Genomic DNA, 19,216 nt, shown 5'->3' on the forward strand with positions numbered 1-19,216 from the left:
TTTGAGTTTAAACTATTAGTCTGTGTCTTTTGATTGTGAATTAGAGATTGGCTTTATGTATAGGTTCATGATCTTTCTCAAATTACTTTTAGAATTTTGTGTGACACATTTAAAATCGAGTCTTTTTTTTCTTGCACGAGTGTCTAGATGTTCTGATACATTTGTGGAGGTGACTTTCTTTTTAACATTGATTTATTTTGGGATCTTTCTAAAAGCTACTTTACTGATGTATTTGACTCTCCTTAAGCCAACACTACAGTAACCTTTCTTAAGATGACTTTTTGCTACTCTGGGGCCCTCTGTCTTCTCATGGATTTTGTGATGAGCTTTTCAGTGTCTACCATAAGAAGTTAGTTGCTAGGCTCTGTTTGGGCTGCATTTTTTTGCGCAGTGGTTGGCAAGGGGCTGCCTCATGCGAGGGCAGACAGTTGGGTACTTATTTCCTCAGTTCCTTTACTTCCTGGATTAGAGTTCTTTTCTATCCCACCTGCATTCCTCTGGTTCTGTAGTTGTTTAAAGGAGGGTAGTAATTCAGTGCCAGTTATGGCTGGAAGCCATGGTCCCACACAGAAATGTAGCCTTTCCTGTACATAACATGCAAGAATCTAATATGGGAAATGTGATTATTTGTCCATCTGATGATGTACAGAACTATATATCAGAAAGATGAGGTGTAATACTATAAAAAAAACAGCAAGTGCTATATAAAGTAGAAGCTTAAAAGATCAGGTGAAGTTTTGATTAGATGAATATTGAAAGCATTATAAGGATTTTGTTTCTTGTTTGCTGGTCATTTATGTAAGTCAATCAATCGGTTCACCTCTTTTGATTTTCTGAATTGATTAATGGTACATAATTTCTGTTTTTTTTAGATAATGCTGGAAGCGAGTATGATATTTTGACTAAGAGTACATTTCGAGTTTATTTTCCATAGATACTCTTTTTTTCTTGTGTGTATTTACCGACACTGACAACAGGCCATTAATTAATTAATTCACACGTTGGGATATTTAGTGAATGTGCCAGCTGGATCACAGTTTGTACTTTACTTGTGTAAACATGGGGAGACATCTATCACTCTGAGTAGACATTCACTCTGCTATTTGAACCTATGAAACTGACATCCTCCAGACATCATTTCAAATTTTGTTATTTGAAATAAAGGGTAGAGGAGACTGGGGTCTTCTCCCAACTTAAATATTTATGACCTCATTTTTCAGTGTATGATATATTTAGTGGACATAGACATACACACAGTTTATAAACAGAAACACAGATGTTGTGAGCTATCAAACATTAAGTTTGTTAAGGGGACAAGTCAATCGACTTGGTTTACAGTGTGGTTCAAAGGTATTGCTTGATTGTTCTTAAAGATACCATAATCCAGCTTACTAAGGGGATGCAGAAGCTTTGACATGTTAGGTAACTATACAACTGTAACATCTAGGTAACTATGTAAATGTACGCTACAACTGCTTATCCAATTTCTAGGCAAACTATAAAATTTAAAGGCCAGAAAATACCGTGGTACCTAATTCATAAGAATGACAAAAGTTGGTAGAATAGTGTTCACTAGAGGTTAGGAGGAATTTGGGGTAATAGATGTCAATATGTAATCACAGTAGATAGTGGTGAGTTATAATTTTCGATAGTACATCAAGGTGAGTATAGTTCACAACTTGTTACATATTTTTATGAAGAGACTAAAAGTGGGAGTTTGAAAAGCACCATGAAAAGCAGCAATGCTAACTACTCTGATTGCGTCTTTGTACACATGAATCCTCTGGATCTTGCTACTGTACCCTGTAAGACCCTGCAGCCACTGAGTGAAAGAATGGTTATGATCCTAACAGTCATTTTATTATTCATATAGCTTTGATGAACAAATATGAACAAATAGGGGATCGACCTGGGTGTCAATGTTAATGTCTTCACCATCTTCCTTTCTGACCGAACTCCCATGCACTATCAGACAGCATCAATAGGTCTTCTCACATTATGTTCATATACTTCCTTCCTGTAGTCCAGAATTCTAACTAGGGAATATCAAGTGGGGTGGAAATGAAGAATGGGTTTAGAAGATGATTGGAAAACACAACAAATAGGTCCCTGATATATAAGCAGGTCCTCGTGACCTGTAAGTTCCTTCAGTTTATTGTAAGGAATGAGAAAAGATAGGATGGAACATCCAGACTTTAATTAATTGATTTAAGAAACATCGAGTTCCTTCTATGTCTCATTTAGCATGCCAACACTCTGAGGATGAGTGATGGCTAAGACAAGACTCCTTTCCCTTGGAAGGTCACAGTCTGATAGAGGAGGTAAAAACAAACCCGATCAAGTATAACACAATGCAATACATTATGCTTTAATACTTTACCACTGACATATTTAATGTACTGAGGGAAGACAGATGAACGAACACTTAATTATTCTGAGGACAGCGTCTGTGAAGACTCCAGAGATTGTAACATTTGTCCTTTACACTTAAAAAATGATCTTTCTGGGGGAAAGAAATGTGGTAAACAGTTTGTGTGGAAGAACGGAGTGCAGACATTGCAGAATGGAAAGGGGGAAGCAGTTTGGAAAGGAGTAGTCAGGATGACCCTAAACAGCTGTTGTGATGAGGTTGCCATGGATTCTGTTTGGATTTTACCTTTCAGGCTGCTGGCAATCATTAGAGATTTCTAAAAGGAATTAGCAAAAACAAATTCATAATTTCATAGGCGATTCCAGCGGTGGCTGGACTGGAGATGGTTGTTCAGACGTGTGGGTGAGGTGATGGAAGCGGAGGTGATGGAGCCGACGGGAAGACAACCGAAAGCATGAGCATCTCTCATTGCAGGGAGACCTCTCAACTTAGTGGCTTCGGAAGACAGAAGACTGTTTTCCATACACTTCTCATGGCAGAAACAAAACGGCAGCCTCGTAGTTGCTCTGGCTTTGATTTTTGGTTGTAAGATTGTATTGAAATCTCAGCTAGCTCTGCAGTTGTCTGACAGGAGGCTATGGCTTAGAGTCATTGCTAAGATGGCTCACTCACGTGAGAGAGAAGCTGGTGCTGGAAACGGGTAGGAGGCTTCAGTTATTCATCCCAAAGCACTTCCTTTTTTAATTAAAAGCTATTTTTAATTGTTTTTATTGTGCTATATATTTTTCTTCACTCCCCTTCCATCCTCTCCCCTCCCCTTCTACCCTCTCCCACGCATGGTCCCCATGCTCCCAATTTACTCAGGAGATCATGTCTTTTTTCTACTTCCCATGTAGATTAGATCTTAGGGTCCTCATTGTTGTCTAGGTTCTCTAGGATTGTGAATTGTAGGCTGGTTTTCTTTGCTTTATGCCTAAAAGTCACTTATGAGTGATTGCATATGATATTTGTCTTCTGGGACTGGGTTAACTCACTCAAAATGATGTTTTCTAAATCCATCCATTTGCCCACAAATTTCAAGATGTCATTATTTTTTTCTGCTGTGTAGTACTCTATTGTGTAAATGTAGCACGTTTTCCTTATCCATTCTTTGGTCGAGGAACATTTAGTTTGTTTCCAGGTCCAAGAATTTCCTTTAAGGCTACATGGCTACTTGAGTTCTTCCCAGTTCATGGCTACCCACTCCCTCTATGAAAGAGAGTGAAGACTCTTGTGAGTTCAGCGGAAGTCACATCTGGACTTTCTCCAGTCTTTTGTTGGTATTATTTAGTGCCATCCATTCTGGCAGGATTTCATAGAGGGATGGACTCCAGGTTTAAGGTTCACTAATAAAATACCCAGCAAGATTGTCTACAGGCTTATCTTGGGGAGGCATTTTCAATTCTGGCTCCCTCTTTTCAGATAATTCTTGCCTGTGTTAAGTTGAGATAAAAGCTAGTTAGCACAATACATCTACAACACAATTTCTACACCTAAGATTCAAGGAACACCCCAGAAAAGTGTGTAAAATATTATAATGGCCAGAGGATCGGTACATCTATTATGAGATAATCTCTTCTATATAAGGCAGGGAGCTGCACCCTTGCATTGAATACCAGTTTCCTTGGAGACAAAAACATTCCATCCTGCGAGGGAGCTCCTTAAGAAGGGAGGTAAACACCACCACCACCACCAAGAACTCTCTGAATATGACTAGATTCACCAAGCCTCTCCCTACCAGAGGAAGCAGAACCCAGCTGCAAGGAAGACTCTCACACCAGCTGAGCTGCTATGAAGACCGAGACAAGAGGAGCTGCCTGGAAGAGATTTAGACCAACGGAGGCACTTGGAAAGGACACTCTCCAAGCCCCGGAGCTGCCTGCAGGCTGTGCAGTGTGGTCCAGTTTCACAGCTGGGTGAGCCGTCTCCCAGGCTAGGGTAGACCTTGGGGGTGCAACTGCCTTTGCATTATTTCTGTTTTTGTAAGTAACCCTTATAAAACTCATTGGTCCACTGTACTCTGCCTGTACAGCAGTTCTGTACGCGAGCCGGGAACTAGGCTGGAGATTTGAAAACACAAAGACACACAGAGACAGAGGCATGGGGACACGGTCATCCTTGAAACAAGAATGCCCCCTTTATTGTGTTCCAGGGCAGCTTATATAGGGATCCTTAACTGACAGCCACGTCCCAGCAAAACCCACCAGAAACCACTCCCCTGCCATCAGGAACTCCGGAGGGTCTCGTGCTCAGAGCAGCTGCAAACACAGGAAAACAGGTTGCTTTGCTCAGAGCAGCTGCAAGCATAACAAGTGTTTACAGGAAACTCAGAGCCGGGGGTCCACAGCCCTCAACAGTCCACCAAGTTGGACTTTGGTGGTTTCTGTATATTGGATTGTTGTGGGTTCCCTATCTGGCATGAGGAAACGAGTGTGAGGAAAAGTTTTATCACACAACACCATGAAATATTAGCAATATGGCCACCTAAACAGGACCTGTACAATGATAAAAGTTGTCGATGCCCAGCATGGAAGTGGGAAATCTCACAAGGCCACATTGCTAGATCTCACAAGATCACATTGTTGTGATGAAGAGCTACAAGCAAGTAATGACTCCTGAAAAAGGGAAGACCGGATTTCTGCAGAGAGGAGCCCCAATCTAGGTAAGCCAGTTCCAGTGGTTGTCTCTAAACACAGAAACATATGAGCAGCTCTCAACAAGATGTTTTTATATGTACTTCTCTCTCTCTCTCTCTCTCTCTCTCTCTCTCTCTCTCTCTCTCTCTGTGTATTATAAGAATAATAATTGAAAAGGTTATAAAGCTGAAGGTGGTGGGTAGGGAAGGAGCTGGAGGGGAGAGATTGTCGGGTAGAAATGATATAAATACAAGACTTAACCAAGACGTTCCTCAAAAGAAATAATAAAGCAAACATTAAACAAATGAACAGACTTTTAGACATATTGAAATATAAGTTATCCAGATGCTTTCAGGCACAATTGCAGCGATCCCTGGATCATTTTCCGAGCTGGCAATGTATCGCAGTTATTTTTTAGAGCCAGCTATCTTTAATTGATTTGAGGGTTATTCCTGTGTCTGATATTCGGATGAGGATGACTAATACCATTTGTCCAGGATAACATCCACTGAGAACTCCCGATGGCAGAGTGTTCTGTGAAGCCAAACGTCGCTCTTGGTTGTTTCCTACCAGAAAGCATGATTGTATTTTCATCAGTAAAATTACTTCACATGTTTGATTAAGTTTGTTTTGCTTTATATTAATGGAGTTGAAAAATGGACTTTGTTGGGAAAATTATTTCACCGTTCTATAGAGAAATTACCAAGGAAAGCAGTGTTTGTGGAGACTGTTTTGGCCAGTGAACCTTCATATGCGTGTGTGTGTGTGTGTGTGTGTGTGTGTGTGTATGCCTTTCCAATGAACACAAAGCCAGTCAAACATTCTAATATTCATGAGGATCATTGTTTACGGCGTTGTAAAGAGATGATGAAGACAGACAGAAAACTGCTGAGTTCCAGTCCTCAATTTTGTATTTCCTAACATATGCGTATTTGTGTCTGTCTTTCCAGTCAACACAAAGCCACAGTGAGCATTCCAATAGTCCATGAAGAACATTGTTTATGGTAGTGTAAAGATATCAGGTGACGACAGGGAACCATTGTGGAACATTACTTTAACCATGTAAAGATGTGTGGCATTTGTTTATGCTGCATTTGTTTAACTATGTAAAGATGTGTTGCTTTGCCTGCCTAAGGTACCTGATTGATCTAATAAAAAGCTGACTGGCCAGAAGCTAGACAATAGAGGGATAGGTTGGGACAATGGGCAGAGAGGATAATAGGAGGAGGAATTTAGGGAGAAAACAAAAGAGGAGAAAGAGAGGGAGACACTGGGGCCAGCCAACCAGGTAGTTGCCAGACACCCAGGACATACAGAATGAAAGAAAGGTAAGAAGCCCCGAGGCAACGGAAGATGAAGAGAAACAGGTTAAAGTAAGTTCTAAGAGCTAGTGGGGGCAAGCATAAGACAATGCCGAGCCTTTGTAACTTGAGGTCATGATTTGGGAGCCCAGAAGAAAGCCTCTTTTAGGGAAAGACTGAGTTCCAGTGCTCATTTCGTATTGCCTAACACTATTGTGAGTACCTTACTTAATGTCTTTATTTCTGCCATATCCTTTAATCTTGAGGTTAGTAAAATCTACTTTATAATCTCCTTGTGAGAATGTGTGAACTAGCATATTCTAGCCTCAATTCTAGAAATATTAGTGCTCAGTAAATATTCATTTCTATTTCTCAAACTTCTTTATTTTTGCCCCTTAGTCCCAAGTATATTGCACATTGGGTAAATCTATGAAAATAGATTTCAATAAGAAAATGCTTTTGTGTAATTGTGTGCTGAGTTATCTTAGCTGCATAACATAATTGCATCAGTGGACATAGTTTGCCTAGGATCAAACTAGAGTTTAATGCATGACATCTTGAACAATTTTGCCATAAGGATGTCTTGTAGGTTATGGGTAGCTAATTATCTTATCGGATCATTATGTATCATACATAGGCATTGAAATGGCTGGCCTCAAAACTGTCATCCTTATGCTCCTCGCTTCTGAGGGCTGAGGTTGCAGGTGTGCACCCCGCTCAGGACCTGTAGACGAAAATACCATAGCAAGATGTTTATGTTTTATTTTTAAGTGGAAAAAATAAGATACTGTATGCAAAATGGCCCACTTTTAGAAATATTTTAGACTGTATCTGTAAAAAGATATGCGTGTATCTGTAAAGGATGCATGCATAGGACAAAGACCAAAAAGATATCTGATAAACTATTACTGGCTAAAATCAATTTCTTTAGGGGAAATTCTCATGACAAACAGAAGACAGAGTGACAATATTAAACACCTTCCAACCTGTCCTGTTTGTCAGTGCCCTCCCTTCAGTTACATTGTCTGAGCAGCTCCTGGAAATGATTGCTTCTGTTTCTGGCTGTGTGAGGCAGACATTAAAACCAGCATCCATTCAAAAATAACAGCTTTTGTAAAAAGTTACAAGTGGAATGTGGAAACTGCCTACGCAAGAGTCAGTCACAGTCAGACAGATGGCCAGGACTGGGGGTTCCTCCATTGTTTGCACAAGCCAGAGAAGCAGCAGCAGAGACAACACACCTCATTATACCCAAACAGAGAAGAGGGAAAATCAATTCTGACCTAAAAAGAGAAAAATGATCTTTCTTGTTTAGCTTCAAAATGAGCCTGATTGCTAGAACCCCAACAAATAGCATTATTTTCAAAATGGCCAACTTTCCCAAACACCTTTACTCTTTTACACCAGGAATTTTAGAAGCCTTTGAAATCAGTGGTTTAAATACGAAGTTCCCTGGAAGTTCAAAGAACTATTCCTGGCAGCTTTGGGTATTGTACATTCAACACTAGGCCAGGTTTTCTTAATTTTCCCCTTCTTTTCTCTGACTTACCAGTGATCTGGGCATGGAATGTTCTGATCCCTTTTTATAAGTACCGTTATACATTTAATGAAAATGGAATCTTCTATATCCAGTTGAACCTAAAATTCAGATTTTGTTCATTTAATTGCAAAATCAACATATATTCCCTCTAATCTGACCACAGATTTATAGTTAAGATTTACCTGAGGATAAAAAACCAGAATTGTAGGCGGTACTGGTAAAATGATTTGGGGCCTGCACACAGCCCTGCAGGACTCACAGGGCGTCTTCCCAATCTTATTTTATTGTATTTACTTTTCTTATTTTCATCTCATGGCTGCTTTCAAATGAGTAAGAAGGAAATGGAGTCTCACTAACAGAACGAAGGGCATTCCTATGGCAAAGCCCTGCAAAGGAGAGTCCCCTATTTAAACAACTGTGGTTTGGGATTAGGTTGGGAGAGCAAAGTTGGGAAGTGCTAACACACTATCAGATCAGCAGAGTTAGGAAGCAGTGGGTTCTAGGGTGGGTTTAGAAACGCTTCATCTATGTTGATACTTTCAGAACACTGGGGAGAAGGCATGACAGGTTCCGCATTTTGTTACTTTTGTAAAAAAAAAATTGCCCAGAGATGTGTGTGTGTGTGTGTGTGTGTGTGTGTGTGTGTATGTGTATCCATGTGTCCGTGTGTCCTGTGTGCAGGTCTCAGGAATCATTTCTGGCTTCAAACATCCTAGCATCACACGGACACATCTGCACATCTAACTGTATTGTTTTCTTTCTTCCTGCACTACTTCTGATTTTCTTATCTCATTAGAAACAACTTATACATATAAACAGAAAGGATTCCTCCCCCGTTTCATCAAAAGCCACATGTCAAAGAATTTTCTATTTTCTTTCTTTCCTTCCTTCCTTTCTTTCTTTCTTTCTTTCTTTCTTTCTTTCTTTCTTTCTTTCTTTCTTTCCTTTTTTCTTGAAGCAGTCACTGGGGTGCAAAGACTAGCATAATTCTGGTCCACAGAAAAGTAAATGTTCAAGACCAGAAGTTTTGATGCTAAATTACATGCTGTGGGTCTCAGAAGAAGGACTTTGATAGCATTTAGGGCCATCAACCTTGCTTGTACATTAATCTTACCTATGCAGATGCAAAAAGTCCTGGTCCCTTTGAATTGCACAAGACTAATAAAATCAAACTCTCAGAGGTAGGGCCCCTAGATTGTTTAACTCTTTCAGGTGATGATGCTATAAATAAGTACCACAGGCTAGATACGCAGTGATAGATTCCAGGTGACTTTATACTTGACTTTGATATCATGGCGTGAAAGCCCAGGGAATGATATAACAGGAAGAAGCAAAGGACTCTAAGACAGGTTTAGTTAACTCCAAAGCTGTTCCGTGTGGCAGAAGAAAGAACGAGAGTGGAATGTTCCCCCGCAGAAGTGTGGATGGAGAGCTAATCACTGGAGACTTTCTTTACTTACTGGATATAGGAAAGCCATTGCCTGTGGAAAATTGGACAGAAGAAAGAGAAAATGAGTTTTAAGGGGAGAAGAAGACAGAAGAATACAGAGAAGAATACCATTTTTTCCCCTTAACTTTCCAGAGGTGCTGTCTCTATAAACCCTTTCACCTCAGCTTTCCCTTAAACGAGGCCAGCAGTGGTTCCATTTCCCCCCAGCATCTTGTGTCAGTCTCTTGTTAAGGCCATTGATAGCTGTGCAGATGCTGAAGTGTATTGTCTGGTATCCATCCTCATGTGGCCTGACTCCATCATCATTCCTGGGCCATCAGTACCTGTGTCTCACACAGTTGCATCCTTTGCCTCCAGATCTGATTTCTTTCTGCACCCAACCTCACCTTCTACTTCCTATCTGTTGATCCATAGACACTATAACCAAAAGCAAGTTGGGAGAGGAAAGGGTGATGTACGGGTTATAGTCCATCACTCAGGAAAGTCATGGTGGGACTTCAAGGTAGGAACCAGGTAGGGTGACATACGGGTTATTGTCCCTCAGTCAGGAAAGTCATGGTGGGACATCAAGGTAGGAACCAGGAGACAGGAACTGAAGCAGAGGCTATTGAGGAAAGCTGCTTACTCACTTGATCTCCATGGCTTGCTCACCTTGCTTTCTTTTACAACCCAGGATCACGTACCTTCCCACATCCATCATTTATCAAGAGACTTTCTTACAGACATTCCCACACACCAATCTGATGGAGACAGTTCCTCAATTGAGATTCCCTTTCCCGGTGACTCTATGTGGTGTGATTTGGACACAACACTGGGGCCACACTCATCTGTACGCAGGCTCTCTGCCCTCCTGGCTTTTGTTTCCTCTTTAGTTTTTCCGATGTCCTTGTCTCTCTAGTTTTGCTCATCTTATCCAGTCCTAGGCTCTTGCTTCTGTTAACACCATCTCTAATGAACCTCTCCAGCCTGCTTTAAAAGTTTGAGGTGCACTTAACAAACTTACAACTGAACTTGGGGTTCAAATAGCTGATTTATACTTCAAGTAGGAATTATTGTTCTACACCCACTTCTTTCTTACCTTAGCAGGAATCATGACTTTTATGATGATCTGTAGGGTTTGGGGACTTTGCTTTGTCTAGCTTATTGGACTGCACTCTGATTTTGTCACTCTTCCTTGACTCCCTCTCGTTGCTGTCTGTTGACCTCCGTGCCTTTGCATCTGCTTTTTCTATGTCTTGGAATGTCCTTCCTCACATATTTGTGTGATTTACTTCCTTTTTTCAAAATCTAGATCCTGGAACAAATATCAGCTCAGGAAAGCTTTTTTGAGATGAATGTGATGATACATACCTACTGTTTCAGTACTGAGGAGGCTAAAATAGAAAGATCACAAGTTTGAGGTCAGCCTGGGGCTACATAGTAAGGCTTGGACTTATAACGAAACTAAAAGACAAAAATTGGGACAAAAGTCTTTCTTCTTCCTAAAAAAAAGCCCACCCTCCCATCTGAAAATGGTAGATGCCTGGCACCAAGTTATTAGTTTTTTATTTCCTGCTTTTTTCCCCCCTTAAGCTTGGGATATGTGTATTGTTCTCAGCTTTGTTATGACATGGGAACAGTCATAACATAGTAATCCATAGTAAATCCATAACATAGTGATCCATAGTAAAGAACACTGTTGACTATTTGTTGATTGAGAGATAGAAGGAGTAAGTCAATTATTAAACTTTTCTAAGGTGAGAATCATATTTTTTGCCAGGTGGTTCTTGATTGTTAGGAAACTTTTTAACTAGGAGAAAATAGTTGCTTTTGCTCTTTTTTTTTCCCTATAGGAAGACTTTTAAGTATTGTGGCAAATCTTATTCTAAAACTTAATCTTGTATTTGAAGTCAAAAAGAAACATTAACTTCACCACTGTGTGTTATTAGAATTTGCTATTTTTAACACCCTCCAGTTCTCCTCCCCCTCACTTTTCTACCACCCCTTCATCCTACTAACACATAAGCTAGAGGAGAGGGAGTCAGAACAATTAGTTATCCCCTGGAGACACATGCCACGTGCAACAGCAGTGAATAGAACTCGCATGGAACACGGGATGGGCTGTAGCTGATCTGAGAAAATGGCAAAGCAAATGCTTGATATGTTTAAAAATTTTCTTCACATTATGATGTCATTTCTAAAACACTATTCATAATAAAATTTCAAATTTGCAGTCTTATTTTTTGATGACATCTTCTGAAACACAACCTACTAATTTCTAAAACGGTAAGGAGAAACTGTCATGGCATGTACCATGCAAATGATCAAACATCATGAGCCTGTTTCTCTTTAACTAAGGGCTCCGGCATCAAAAGCATTTGAGAAACAGATATTTTTTCTTTCTTCGATAAGAGGAATGATAGATGATCCACAAACACAAAAATAAGGAAAGCTTAGACTAAGGTAAGTTTAGAATATGGTAAAAATATTTACAACAGAAATCCAGCAACTTTTTGTTGGTGTACATCTCTATAGTTTTTATTTTTAGGGAGAACATACCTTTATTTCCAAATAAACAACGGACATAGAAAACAGTAAGATAGGATTGACTTTATTTATCAGTTTGTCTGGGAAGTGTTAGAGAAGCCAGACTCATATACAGCATCTAACCCAAGGGGGAAAAATCACCCTGTTGCCTATTTCATTGACTCATATACTAATAAATCGTCAATGTAGGCTGGATTTCATTGATGTGGCTTAGCAACAATTCTTCAGTGACTTTCTTATGATCTTGTTAATGTGTGTATTTTCTCAAGGGTAGTTTGAGAAACAAATTAGAACTATTATGAATCCTGGAATTACAAGGGAAAAATCCCAAATAGATTATTTCTATATTATAAATAGTTCTGTGCATAACAACAAAGTAGATGAAGTTTATAATAATATCTAGGCTAGGGCTTTGGGGGTTTTTAGGTGCAGTAATTCACGAGTCTTGTAACCTTGGGCTGGGGACGTATTTGTAACTCGCTCCGTTTCTAGTAATTCATATTATGCTGGAAAGACTCCCCGTTCACACTTTCAAGGTTTCGTAGACATAATAGCTTCTGTTGTATTTGTGACTCTGGCGATAACTCTGAATATTAAACCTGCAATTCTGGTGATATTTACACTGGACCGTGCACTCTCAGCTCTATAGAGAATAGCAGTAGCATGCTTTCAAATTCACGTCCTTTAATTTAGCAGTTGATATCCATCTTAAAAAAATCTAATCTTAATAAAACCTTAATTTCTATGCAAAGTTCCATGCTTTCTAGTGGGGGAAATTAATGTATAGCAAAATACCATTTATTTTAGACCACAACAAAGTAATCAAAGAACTTAAAAACCTTAGAACTTCTATATTAAAATAAATGTCATTTTCAAGAGGGCTAGGAGTTTGCATACTTATCTCAATGACCCTTCTATTGTTTGAAGTATTGTGGCCTCATTTATTACACTACATTTAATCTCTTTTATGATGGGTAAAAGCATATATACATCAATTGTAAGTACAGTATTATGTAGCAGATGTTTATAATTGGTTCATCTTAAAAGATTGAAACATTGCATGTTTTAAACTGTGTAAGAGAGCTCTTTAGAAAACAAAGCGCATAGGAAGTCTCCACATCATAATTATCTCTGTATATATTTAATGTAGAGAGTTGACTTAGGCAATTTTAGAGACTGTCTTAATACGTTTCTAGTGTCGTGACAAAACTCCATGACCAAGGTCACTTATGAAAGGAAGTGTTTAATTGGATTTACAGTTTCAGAGGGTTCGAGTCCATGATGGTGCACTTTAGGGCTGGCTCACCCACACCTCCACCAACAGGGTTGGCACTATTGTGCTGCTCAGGCTATGTGCAGGGTGTGCTCTCCCGAGAGATGCGGCTTGTGAGAGGCAGAGTCAGGCATTGAGGGGAGTGAGGAGGGCATCTTTCTCTCACCCATGCCATCATAAGACAGATGAGAAATGGCGACAGCTCTCTCATGCTCACAGCTTTGGGGTAGGCTCACCCATATCTCTGCCAACAGGGTTGGTTCTGTTGTGCTGTCCAAGCAAGGTGCAGGGCCTGCTATTTTGATCTTGTGACCTCAGGGCTAGCTCTCCTATATTCTTCAGTCTTTGATTCATAGAAGTGAGTGTGGGGATGTTGAGGAAAGGGTCGCTTGTTTGTTCCCAGCCGCTTGGCTAGCTTAGACCCGAAATAATCCCACAAAAGCTATATTAATTAAAACACTGCTTGACACATTAGCTCTAACTTCTTATTGACTAACTCTTATACTAATTTAACCCATTTTTAGTAATCTGTGCATCACCGCGAGGCCGTGGCCTACCAGCAGAGTTTTAGCACATCTTTCTCTGGCAGCGACTCCATGGCATCTTTATCTGATTCTACCCTTTTTTCCTCCTAGCATTTGGTTTAGTTTTCCCACCTACCTAAGTTCTGCCCTATCAACAGGCCAAGGCAGTTTCTTTATTCGTTAACTAATAAAAGCAACACATATAAAGAAGGACTTCCCACATCCACATTGGGTACCAGATGAAGAAGGATACTTAAAAGAAATCCCACACTACCTCAGAATTGAGAATAATAGAGGGTTATTTATTTAGGGGTAGACTCACAAGTCAATATCCTCTGCTGCAACGGAGAACAGCAGCCGAATCCTGCACCTGGAAAAGAGAGTGGACACGTGCTTTACATTGGCATAATAGTATAAAAGGCCACGCCCAGGTGGGCAGGTAACTTAAAGGCTACTGGCTGTAGGAATTCTTACAGCATGCGGAGATCATCTTTCCCCCATCCATGCTGCCTCCACAAGACAGATGAGAAATGGGGACAGCTCTTCCATCCTCACAACTTCTGGGCTGGTTCACCCACACCTCCACTAACATGGTTGGCTCTAGTGTACTACCCAGGGAAGGGGAAGGTGCAGGGCCTGCTCTTCCAAGTGTTACAGCCTATGGTGGGCAGGGGAAGCTCTCAGATTAATTTTTTTTAAGCAGAAAAAATTTCAAAATAGAAGTGATTTCTGGCTGTAGCATGGATACTACTTACTGTGCCTATCTATGTCTATAGTGAAAAAGAGCAAAAAATTGGACAAAATGGTATAGGAAATGTGCAGATGGGTTAAAAAAAAGAACATGATAGATTATAAAGTTGAACCAAGGTAGGTGTTAAAAAAAAAGCTATAATTGTGAAGAGAGACTTACATCTCTGCCTTGAGACAATAGGAAATAGGCCCCAAGAGCCAGATCATCCCATCAAAGTCTCTAACATAATGTGAGTGTATCTGAAAGTCTGAACTGAGAATGCAGTTGAAGAAATTTTCTGCAGAAAAACAAGTATTTCCTCTGGGTCAGTGGTTAATCCTACAGATGTGAGGAGAAAGACCACAAACCCAAATTATCATGGCCAAAATTAATTAAAGCAATTAACTAAAACAATCCTTGAGGAAAAAAAAATCATGTACACAGGCTGCCTCTCCCTAAAGTGGTGTTCAAGTGGTCAGCATTGGACATGGACAAGATAAAGGTTTTTATAGCTTAGGGGTGGGGGCTGGAGAGATGACTCAGAGGGTAAGAGCATTGGCTGCTCTTCCAGAGGTCCGGAGTTCAACTCCCAACAGCCACATGGTGGCTCACAACCATCTGTAATGAGACCTGGTACCTTCCTTGCCAGCAGTACATTATAGCTTAGGGGTAGAATGTTTCCAAATGGAGAGTTTGATATGCAAATAGGCAGTTTTACAGAAGCAGAGCATAATAAGGTGGTCACAACATCAGGTTGTCAAAATCCCCCTTCAAACAAAGGTAGAGTTTCGAGACAGTCATAACAACCTCCTAAAACAATGGCATAGGTGTAAGGTGGTCATAACAGCCTCCTGAAACAACGGCATAGTTGTAAGGTGGTCATAACAGCCTCCTGAAACAAACAGCGGCATAGTGGTAAAGTGATCATACATTTGAAACAAAGTTATAGTTGCTGTTTTCCAGACCAGGCAATGTAGAATCATTTGTAGCTAAGGTTACAGGTGAGGCACAGCCCAATCTTTGAGAAACAGAGATTTAATCATACACAGGAATGAAACTAGTTTGTCTTTGTTATAAGTTGGCTTTAAAGTCCAAGACTGTGGCACGCTGGTTCATCGCAGCCAAGAAGGAAAACAGATGTAACTGTATAGCACAAGCAGGCCAGGCTCCATTGGGAAGATGGGAACATGCAGCAGAACTTGACAGTATTGTTCACTTGGTTTTGCAGTTTTGAACAATGCAATATTGAGGAGTGTCATGGAATAGTGATTCATGGTTCCAGAAGGTCATGTGAGACTAGGGTTTGAATCCATGCCAACAGGCCCTGGGGTGGTTAAGCAGATTATAGAATCAAGTTGAAGTCAGCCATCATATATTCTCTCCTCTTTCAGTTTTATTTCCATGTTAGCTCCTTCCCCTCATATATTATATAAATTATAGTTTGAAATGAGCATTGTAGTGATATTTATCCACACTTGACATATTTGTTCAGGAAAGGAATGTTAAATATTAAACCTTTCAGAGTTGCTGTCCATAAAGGAGACAGAATTCTCTACTATCCGTCAACTCTGTCTTGTGGCAGATAGTAGCAAAGCTACCATCAGGAGGAGTAAAAAAATCCAGAGATAGTAACAGAAATAGAAACTTTTATTAGCAGCAGGAAACCTGCATGGACTACTAAAGATGGACCATTGTTTTCACTGACGTTCCCTTTGCCCCCAGAAACATTATTTTATATGATATTCTGATGAAGAAAAAGGGATGTATGTGAGCTCCAGAAGGTGGGTGCTTTGCTCATTCACTGTTTTTTTTTTTTTTTTTTTTTTAAATAGACTACTTTAGGATGTGTACTGTATATGTTACCTCCGGTGTTTTTAACAAGAAAGTTTTTTATTTTTGTGCTGATATAATAATGTGTGACTGGTTTTTGATTTCTTATAAGCATCCTTTCTGGTATGACCTTTTTCTGTAACTTGGAACTAGGGCGTGTACATTCTTAATGTGTGATTAATCTTTAAGACACGACTTCAAAGAGTAGAAAGTCTTTAAAACAGAGTCAGTACAACAAGGAGACCAGACTTTGTTTAAGTGAGGAAGGGCTCTTGTGCACCTTTACTTTGAGGTATTGTAGAGCTTAAAGCCCTTGAATGTTCCAAGCAATACTCCTTGAATAACTCCTTCAGAGAACACTTGGGTTCTTAAAGCCACTAGGAGATCCTTGTTCACCGACTGATGGGGAACTTGCCCAAACCATGTGGCCCTGAGCATCACCATTCTTTGGCCTTTTATACATAAAAGCCGTGTCCTAGATACCATGCTTCAGTTAGCAAGAGCCGTTAGCAATGAGCAGACCTACAGAAGCTGTAAGATAAGGTTAGTGCGTGTAGAGACTTTTCCAGAGTCATATGCTATGGTAGATTAGGTCTTTGTTCTTGTTTTGGCAGGTGTTGGGGGTTTACATGGTGATCTCTTAGGTCAGAATGGTTCCCTGGTGCTTCTAACATGGCATCAACTATGTTAAGGCCTCGGAACCTGTTGCACAACAAGGATAATGTCTTAGACAAATTAAGCAGAAAATTAGACAGCTTTCTGCTACTGTGTGTAGCTTTCTGCTACATCAGCCTAAAGAGAGATGGCTTATTTTGACTCACAGTTCCAGAGGTATTCATCCACAGTATGGTGAATTTATTTTTGGGACTGAGGTGAGGCAGAAGAACATGTGGTAGAGAAAGCAATTGGCCTCCTAATGGCTAGGAAATGAGAGTAGAAGTTTAGAAGCAAGTTGTACCCATCAGTAAGAGCTAAAAACCAGGGTGAAGGGCTGTGAAATGCTATTAACTAAATTGGATATAATACTGTAATCAGTAAGTACAACATCTGTAGTTATTTTCATAAGAGCAGCCTTATCAACAATCATTCATGGAAGGGAAAGCACCCTATGGGATGTTACTGTGGAGCTCAGGGGCCATTCAGAGGAGGGGGAGGAGAGGGAGGAAGGTGGGGAGGGGAATGGGGAGGAGGGATCAGGGTAAACAGAGCACTCGCACTCAGGGACATCACAAGAACAGGGCTCACAGAATCAACTGGCTGACACTCATGGAGGCTTGCAGGGATCAGGGAGCTTATAGGGGTCTGACCTAGGTCCTCTGCATTTATGCTATGTCTGAGTAGCTTGGTGTTTTTATGGGATTCCTGACTGTTGGAACTGGGGCTGTCTCTGACTCTTTTGCCTACTCGTGGGACCCTTTTCATCCTACTGGATTGCCTTGGCCAGCCTTGATGTGATGGCATGTGCCTGGTCTTATTTTAGCTTGTTATGCTGTGTTTGATTGATGTCCCTGGGGAGTCTGCTCTTTTCTGAGGTGAGATGGAGAGGGATTGGATCTGGGGAGAAGGGAGGTGGGGTGGACTCGGAGGAGGGGAAGGAGAGGAAACTGAGGTCAGTATGTAATAATACATGAGAAAATAAAAATAACTTAACAAATAAAAAAAGTTCAAAAATGCCTTTTTAAGGCCAGGTGTTGGTGATGCACGCCTTTAATCCCAGCACTTGGGAGGGAGAGGCAAGTGAATCTCTGTGAGTTCGAGTCCAGCCTGGTCTACAAGAGTGAGTTCCATGACAAGGCTCTAAAGCTACGGAGAAACCCTGTCTTAAACCCCCCCCCCCCACTGCAGCAAAACAAACAAACAAAAAAAACAACCAAACAAACAGGAACAAAACCCTTTTTAAGCAGTAGTTATCAATTTGTGGGTGGTTGTAGCACAATTAATAAAAACCTAGAGACAGATATTGGGGTTCACCCTGAAGGCCAGAAAAGCAAGACAGTCAGCCACTGGCTCTTACTTCCACCTCAGTCTGAAATGGTGATCCTGTCTCCAGGAATCTCAGAATAAGACTGTGTCTGAGAGCTGTCTCCTTCTGTTTTACACTTCTCTCTAGTGCTGGGATTAAAGGTGTGTGCCTGGTTTCTATGGCAAACTAGTGTGGTTACTAGGATTAAAGGTGTGTGTCACCATTGCCTGGTCTGTTAGATTGACCAGTGTGGCTGTTTTACTCTTTGATCTTCAGGTAAGCTTTATTTATTAAAATACAAATGAAATATCACTACAGATGGTGACTCATTTGGGGGTTGAATAACCCTTTTACCCCGAGACTATCTGCATATCAGATATTTACATTGCGATTCATACCAGTAGCAAAATTACAGCTATGAAGCATTAATGAAAATAATTTTATGGCTGGGGTCACCACACTATGAGGAAGTATATTAAGGGGTCGCAGCACTAGGAAGGCTAAAAACCACTGCTTTTAAGGAATGCTCCCAAGACCCTACTTTCTCCATTCAGGTTCTACTGCCCACAATCTCCACCATCTCTCCAATAGACCAATCCACCGGTTATATCAGATCACTTCCTAAAAGCCCCATCTCTGGACACCGAATTTGAGATGAAGCCTTCCTCAAATGAGTCTTTAAGCTGGATACTTCCTATCTCAGATTTATTGAAAGGAACAAATGAGTTTAAAGGAAAAAAAAAAGTGCAGAAACTGTACCAAGAGTCAGGAAAGGAAAGCAGTAGCTTTCTTCACGGTACATGGCAGCCGATACACTTTTTCTTGTTAATTGATTGAAAATAATTGTATGTAAAATTGAAGGAAAATAAAAAAGAGCTTAGAAATATAAATTAAATCTATAAAAAGAGGCTGGAATGAAAGTGAGAAGTAATCAAAATGCTTTAAGATCGCTACTTGTTAATTTGATTATATGCATATGTACTTATTTAGATGTATGGGTTTAATTTCTATGTTTATCAAGAATAAACTTTTA

The 19,216-nt window shown here is 40.3% G+C and overlaps 1 long non-coding RNA gene across 1 annotated transcript in view; it reads left to right on the plus strand.

Moving 5' to 3' along the window:
* The first annotated feature begins 4,143 nt into the window (after window positions 1–4,143).
* The window catches only part of LOC126487788 (uncharacterized), a 175,066-nt gene continuing 159,993 nt past the window's right edge, over window positions 4,144–19,216 (plus strand). The window contains exon 1 of the long non-coding RNA XR_007588497.1: window positions 4,144–5,072. This is a non-coding gene — a long non-coding RNA (uncharacterized lncRNA). The remainder of the gene's footprint in view (window positions 5,073–19,216) is intronic.

The sequence above is a fragment of the Alexandromys fortis genome, unplaced genomic scaffold, assembly GCF_014885135.2.
Source record: "Alexandromys fortis isolate MF-2015 unplaced genomic scaffold, M_Fortis_MF-2015_v1.1 scaffold_8_1_9099942, whole genome shotgun sequence".
Lineage (NCBI taxonomy): Eukaryota > Metazoa > Chordata > Mammalia > Rodentia > Cricetidae > Alexandromys > Alexandromys fortis.